The 7,657-nt window shown below is 45.2% G+C and overlaps 2 long non-coding RNA genes across 3 annotated transcripts; one reads left to right on the top strand and one right to left on the bottom strand.

The window, feature by feature from the left end:
• Positions 1–10: 10 nt before the first annotated feature.
• LOC103886229 lies at positions 11–3,094 on the bottom strand. 2 transcript variants are annotated; one of them, XR_649709.3, is made up of 3 exons: positions 2,935–3,094; positions 754–820; positions 11–223 (listed from the first exon to the last, which is right to left on the bottom strand). It is a non-coding gene; the product is annotated as an uncharacterized LOC103886229 (long non-coding RNA). The 2 variants fall into 2 exon arrangements; XR_001904777.3 differs by having other exon boundaries at positions 11–820; positions 2,935–3,041.
• Positions 3,095–3,408: 314 nt separating this feature from the next.
• LOC116275727 lies at positions 3,409–5,109 on the top strand. The gene is made up of 4 exons (XR_004184924.1): positions 3,409–3,525; positions 3,708–3,889; positions 4,128–4,291; positions 4,793–5,109. It is a non-coding gene; the product is annotated as an uncharacterized LOC116275727 (long non-coding RNA).
• Positions 5,110–7,657: the final 2,548 nt, after the last annotated feature.

The following is a 7,657-nucleotide window of genomic DNA, read 5'->3' on the forward strand; positions in this document are numbered from 1 at the left end:
AAATAAACAATAAAAATAAAAATAGGTATGCATATATATACAGATTGTAGAAGAATACAGAACTCAAACTAGAAAATCAGACTCTTCTTAAAGGATACTGAGGATGGTTCATCCCATTGGGGTGCCCTGTAGATACCTGGAGCTCTTTTGGTTCCTGCTCTTTGAGTTCTGCTTATCCAGGATTTTCTTCTGTGAACCTCCCTCTATTAGAGTACAGAGGATGCTGTAATAATAAAAAGACCCCAAAATATAGTGATTTCAGATGGAAACTTATTTCTCATCTAACAGTCCAGAGGTAGGAGTGGTGGAGGCTATAGAGTGGATCAGCTTCATTAATTCTTCCATGGACTCTGCTTTCTGTCTGTTTTGGTTTTATTTTGGTTTGGTTTCGTTGGTTTTTGTTTTGTTTTTTGTTTTGTTTTGTTTTCCAATCCTGCCCCTTCTTTCCTCTTGACCCTTGGTATTTTTCCTAATTTGCATGGTTAAAGGTAGGGCACTGCAGTGGATCTGCACTGGCGCCACCTAGCGCTGGAGAAGGGCAAAAGAGCGAAAGTAGAGGGCAACCGATTTCTTTTTAAGCAACCGATGCAGAGTGCACATACAACTTTCATTCATATTCCATTGGTGAGAACTTGACCACACTTGGTTGTAAGGAAATCCGGGCAATATGGTCTCTAGCTGGCATTTCATGTGCCCAAGTAGCAATGTATTAGCGTTGTAAAAGGGGAGAACCGACTTTGGGGGACAACTTACATTTCATTATCAGCCCATTTTCTTCTGACCAACTTGCTTGAGATAACTTACTTTCTTCTGAAATTTCCTAAAGAGAGGTTCGTTTACTTCAGTTTACAGACAGTCCTCGTTTGCAATCAATGTACCTTAACCGATGCCTCATTCTTCAGGCTCTAATTTAAATGATACCTCCTAAAAGAGGCTTACCTGACTACATTCTCGAAACCTGGTGCCCCACCTGCTTCCTACCACCATTGTTTATATCTCAGCACTGTGCTTCCTTCACCAGCACTTATCACAGTTTGAAATTATAATTTTTTTGCTAAATTTTTGTCTGTCTCTTCCACCGTGTCTCTTTTCTTCACCACCACATCTCTATCACCTAGTACAGTGCCTGTCATTGGATAAGTAAAAAGTAAATATTTGGTATTAAATGAATGAAACAGTAGTCAAGGATGACTCTGAGAGTTCTGAAGTAAGCAACTAAACATACTGATGGGCCAGGCGCAGTGGCTCACGCCTGTAATCCCAGCACTTTGGGAGGCTGAGGCAGATGGATCACGAGGTCAGGAGTTCAAGACCAGCCTGGCCAACATGGCGAAACCCCATCTTTACTGAAAATACAAAAATTAGCTGGGCGCGGTGGTGGGCACCTGTAATCCCAGCTACTGAGGAGGCTGAGGCAGGGGAATCGCTTGAACCCAGGAGGCGGAGGTTGCAGTGAGCCAAGATCACACCACTGCACTCCAGCCTGGGCAACAGAGCAAGACTCTGTCTCAATAAATAAATAAATAAACAAACAAACATATTGATAAAAAGGAAAATTGAGCAAGTTTGGAGGAAGAAGAGAAGATCAGTTTTGTTTGCAAATACTGAAGTTTTGAATGATTTCGTGACATCCAGAAGGCAACTAAAAATGTGAATCTGAAGCTCTGGAAACAGCATCAGATTGGAACTATAGATTTGAAAGCCTTGAGAATTGATTAGATCACTCATGAAGAACATAGAGAACAGAGAACATTTATGAGGGAACTGTAAGGAACAAAAACATTTGCTGGGTGGGCAGAAGAGACAGCCTGGGAGGAAATATCAGGGGCTGTGAACAAGAACCAGGTAGAAGAAATGTTCAGGGAGGAAATAGCAGTCACAAGTGACAGAGATTGGTGGTAAATTATGTCAGCCAAGTCAGAAAGGGTTCCTTAGACCTGCCAGTTAGGAGGCTTGGGTATTGCAGCCTTAGCTAGAATAATTTCAGTGGATTAGTGGGCTATGGACTGACGACAGAAGGTTAAGAAGCGAATGTAGTTATTGTTGAACATGGTTTGAAGAAGTGCAGCCATGAAAACAGATTTCATTTAGAAAGACAGGCAAGGTCAAAGGCGTTTTTTTAAAGAAGAAACGCGGCTTGGAATCTGTATTAAGTGAAAGAGAGAGATAGGATGGGTGAAAATGATTGATGGAAGAATTTTGACCTATTGGGTTTGAGGTAGGAGGGGAAAACAGAAGGGTGCTCTTCTCTGAAGCTGTAAAGATAAATTTAGAGCGGGGAGAGTAGCAAGGAATTGAAAAATTTTTGTCTGATGGCCTTCAATTTATCCATGAAGGAGGGAGCAAAGTTATCTGCTACAAGGACGGAGGTGGAGGGGAAAGTCTGGACTGGTTTTTAGGAGACAAGGGGTAGGGGGTGAGGGAAAGACTATAGATAGAGGACTAATAGAAGGTCTGCTTTTGCAGATCTACTATAGTCGAAAATTTTTTCTTTCCTCCTCTCTATTCCTTCCTAAGTTTGTCTCAAAAAAGACTTCGGGCTGCCAAATCCAAATTTTTCCACCAATATACCCGATACTAGTTTTTTCTCCAAAAACAACGGGCAACTAACATGCAGGGCAGAGAAAACAAAAGTTGCCCCAGGCTTCCTTCATTCAAATAGTGAAGACTGAGCTGGCCTCGGCACCATGCAGACTCCCAACCTCTGCTACTGTGGGTTATTCTCCTTATAATGCAGTCACCTCCTAAATGCTTGCTGAAAATAATGGAAGATTTCGAGCCAAATGGTTGCCCCTTAAGTAACGTCCCCCAAAAGATGAAGCATATATTTAAGGCCTGCTGAAGCAAGCAACGCTGAGGGACCAGGTTATTGCGTTTTTCTTTCTGTCGCTGCGTGTCCGGACGCCACACTATGAGCATTAAGCGCATACTGACCAATTTCTGTTAAGCAGGAACGCGGTATTCGGATCAAAACACCGTGAGCTGTGGCAGCAACTGCGCCTGTAGCTTCCGGGGTCCCAACCCTGTAAGGCTTAACGGCTCGCCAGCTCAGATGACTCCACACTATCGTAGCCTCCAGACCGCCCAGTGTGGGTGTGTCCAAGCTACGTCGCCGGGCTTGGGCCCCCCTCAACCCCTCCCCCGATGACGTCACCGCACTGCAGCTTCTAGTAGCTTTTCGCAGCGTTTCCAACCGCCGGGCGCGGTGGCGCGTGCCTGTAGTCCCAGCTACTCGGGAGGCTGAGGTGGGAGGATCGCTTGAGCCCAGGAGTTCTGGGCTGTAGTGCGCTATGCCGATCGGGTGTCCGCACTAAGTTCGGCATCAATATGGTGACCTCCCGGGAGCGGGGGACCACCAGGTTGCCTAAGGAGGGGTGAACCGGCCCAGGTCGGAAACGGAGCAGGTCAAAACTCCCGTGCTGATCAGTAGTGGGATCGCGCCTGTGAATAGCCACTGCACTCCAGCCTGGGCAACATAGCGAGACCCTGTCTCTTTTGCCCTCCTCGCTCACTAAGGGTACCTTTGTAAGTGGATAGTGTCAAGAAGTTTGCTTCCATCCGCATTAATAAGCATACTAATGAGCGCATTTAAAGACGAACCCAGTCTTCCTCTAAAGGCAAAAATATATGGAGAGATATTACTGAGGTTTATAGTCGGCTTTCTCTCTCCACGCTTCTATTTATCCACTATTTTACGTTTCCTTTAGCGTTAAAACTCACCAGTTGACGGGATGCTCGGGGACTTGCAACCACCTCATCGCTGCCCCCTACCGGCGCATCTTCAAAACGTCTCTGCGAAAAGCTGTTATTACCCTCGGAGCCAACAGGGGCTGCTCGTTTACCCACAGCCAGTCGGAAAAAATGGCCGCCGGACCACAGAGAGCAAAAAGTACGTTCTCTTTAAGAATTTCCAAGATATTCCCACGGCGGTCCAGGATGCTGCTTGCAGTTACCAACACTATTCCCCTGCACTGAGCTGACCTGAGCTTCCCTCCCTACCTCCTGTCACGGATGTCACCTTCTTTCACCTCTGTCCTGTCAAGGTTTTTGCTTTAGAATGCTATCGACCAAAGACGGGCTGATCTACAGTCTCACACAAATCTTTCGTTCTACTTTCCTACAAGCAGGGCTAACTTTCCGACGAGGAACCCCACTACTGCCTCCTTATAAGGGAAAAACTCGTCTCAGAGGAACCCATAACGTCCTGTGATGACACAGGTGAGGGGCCAGCGTGGCAGAATGCATCACCTTGTCTCCCTGCTCGCTTCTCTCTCCGTCGGATTGCCAAAAGGTAACGGCACCTAGACTCCGAAAAGTAATTGAAGCAAAGGGAGTTTAAAGAACGCGCCCGACGGCCTGGGTCTTGAACCCAGTGTTAAAGAGAGCAAAAACCTCTGCATCCTCCACTGAGCTGTGTTGAGCATGTCTCATAATCATGCTTCATTTTTAAAAAAGAAATAAGTGAATACACTATGAAAGAAGACAGCCTTTAAATTTTTCAAAAGTTCTTGGTGGTCTGTGATTAGAAATTTCATCTATATGAAATAACAGTTTTGGAGGACTTACTGTTAAATTCAGGCGTTTTAGGGCCAGTGGAAATTGGTTAAGCATTCACATCACTCTTAACATTAATCTGATAATCTATTGGGAGTTTAAAGACTCTAAGTACTAAACACAGATTTTCCTCACTATCTGTAAAATGAAAGAGGAAAGAAACATTGTACTCAATTTTGTATAAAGCTAATTGTATTCCTTTTTTTAAATTTTTATTTATATATTTATTTTGAGGTAGTTCACTGCATTTTGAACAAGAACAACTGTCAGAGAAGATCCTGTTTGAATCGAGCAGATATCTCCCCCATGGCTGCTTCTGGGTCTGCCCTCTGCAACCACGTGGAATAAGTCTTATTCCAGTTCTAGAGGACAACTTTTCAAGAATTAAAAAAATCACCTCCAAATGAATGCATTTTTACTAAATGAAAATAGCTAGATATGCTATTTAAAAAAAAACACACAAAACTTTACCTTCTCACCAACCTTAAAATAAGAAGCAAAATAATTTTGGCATATGTGTGTGTGTGTGTATATATATATATATATATATATTTTTTTTTTTTTTGAGACAGAGTCTTGCTCTGTCGCCCAGACTGGAGTTCTGTGGCGCCATCTCCGCTCACTGCAACCTCTGCCTCCTGAGTTTAAGTGATTCTCCTGCCTCAAGCCTCCCGAGTGGCTGGGATTACAGGCACACACTACCACACCCGGCTAATTTTTGTATCTCTTTTGTTTTTCACCAAATGGATCCTTGAATTGGACCCAGAATGACTTAGCTATGGATGTAAGAACTGCTTTTGAGTAGCTGCCTCTATTAGTCCTGGGGTTCCTACTTCCTGAGTTTCTTCTATGACCTCTGGGATAACTCAGCTTTGTGAAACTGAGGTGTGATAGGCAGCATAATGACCCCGTCCCCAATGATATCTATGTGCTACCTAACCAAGGAATGTGGACAGCCCCCCTGAAGCTGGAAAAGGCAAGGGAAGGGATTCTCTTCAAGAGCTTCCAGGCCGGGCGCGGTGGCTCAAGCCTGTAATCCCAGCACTTTGGGAGGCCGAGACGGGCGGATCACGAGGTCAGGAGATCAAGACCATCCTGGCTAACAGGGTGAAACCCCGTCTCTATTAAGAAATACAAAAAACTAGCCGGGCGAGGTGGCGGGCGCCTGTAGTCCCAGCTACTCGGGAGGCTGAGGCCGGAGAATGGCGTGAACCCGGGAGGCGGAGCTTGCAGTGAGCTGAGATCCGGCCACTGCACTCCAGCCTGGGCGACAGAGCGAGACTCCGTCTCAAAAAAAAAAAAAAAAAAAAAAAAAAGAGCTTCCAGAAGGAATGCAGCCCTACTCACCCATTTGGTACTTCTGATCTCCAGAACTCTTAAATAATACACTTGGCTGGGTGCAGTGGCTCACACCTGTAATTCCCAGCACTTTGAGAGGCCAAGGCAGGTGGATTGCTTGAGCTCAGGAGTTGGAGAGCAGCCTGCACAACATGGTGAAATCCTGTCTCTACAAAAAATATGAAAATTAACCATGTGTGAAAGTGTGTGCCTGTAGTCTCATCTACCAGGGAGGCTGAGGTGGGAGGATTGCCTGAGCGCAGGAGATTGAGACTGCAGTGAGTCATTAGTGTCCCACTGCATTCCAGCCAGGAGGACAGAGTGAGACCCCATCTCAAAAATAATAATAATACATTTATGTTGTTTAAGCCTCTAAATTTGTGGTAATTTGATACAGCAAATTATCACAGAATAGGACAGTAATACATGGGGGGAATCAAGCTCAGTCTATGCCTGACAAAACTCTGAGAGGTCAGAAAGGTATCCTTTCAGCAATTGTCTTCTTGAACTCCTGAGCTCAAGTGATGCGCCTGCCTCAACCCCTCAACCCGTGCCCAGCCAGTAACTGTCTTCTTTTTTCTTTTTTTTCTTTTTTGAGACGGAGTCTCACTCTGTTGCCCAGGCTGGAGTGCACTGGCCAGATCTCAGCTCACTGCAAGCTCCACCTCCCAGGTTTAGGCCATTTTCCTGCCTCAGCCTCCCGAGTAGCTGGGATACAGGCGCCCGCCACCTCGCCTGGCCAGTTTTTTGTATTTTTTAGTAGAGATAGGGTTTCACCGTGTTAGCCAGGATGGTCTCAATCTCCTGACCTCATGATCTGCCCATCTCAGCCTCCTAAAGTGCTGGGATTACAGGCTTGAGCCACCGCGCCCGGCCGTAACTGTCTTGTTTAATGTACTTGTACTTAAAAAATAAATAAATAAATAAAAACTTTTAAGTTCAACACATTTTCACATTGATATATTTTTCCGTGTGTGTGTGTGTACTACACTTTTAAGTTTTTAATTATATTTAGGGTTAAGATTAGGGTTATGGTGGAATATTTTGATATACAATGACTTTAAACTTTTATGGGCTGGGCACAGTGGCTCAGGCCTGTAATCCTAACAATTTGGGAGGCCAAGGCGGGCAGATCACCTGAGGTCGGGAGTTCAAGACCAGACTGACCAACATGGAGAAACCCCCGTCTCTACCAAAAATACAAAATTAGCCGGGTGTGGTGGTGCATGCCTATAATCCCAGCTACTCGGGAGGCTGAGGCAGGAGAATTGCTTGAACCCGGGAGGCAGAGGCTGAGGTGAGCCAAGAGTGAGCCATTGTGCTTCAGCCTGGGCAACAAGAGTGAAACTCGGTCTCAAGAAAAAAACACACACACACATCTTGAATGTATTCAGTCTGTTAATCTAATCATTTATGTTTTCTGCTTTTAGTGTTTTGCTTTGAAGGGTCTCACCCATGGCAAGAGCACATAAATATTCACATAAATGTTTATGACTTTTATCTTTTAGAGTACATACTTCACTGATTTAAAAATAACATTCCTAGGCCAGGCACAGTGGCTCACACCTGTAATCCCAGCGCTTTGGGAAGCCGAGGCAGGCGGATCACGAGGTCAGGATTTTGAGACCAGCCTGACCAACATGGCGAAATCCCGTCCCTACTAAAAATACAAAAACTAGCTGGGCATGGTGGTGTGCGCCTGAAATCCCAGCTACTCAGGAGGCTGAAGCAGGAGAATTACTTGGACCTGGGAGGTGGAGGTTGC

The sequence above is a fragment of the Papio anubis genome, chromosome 7 (genome assembly GCF_008728515.1).
Source record: "Papio anubis isolate 15944 chromosome 7, Panubis1.0, whole genome shotgun sequence".
NCBI classification, from domain to species: Eukaryota; Metazoa; Chordata; class Mammalia; order Primates; family Cercopithecidae; genus Papio; species Papio anubis.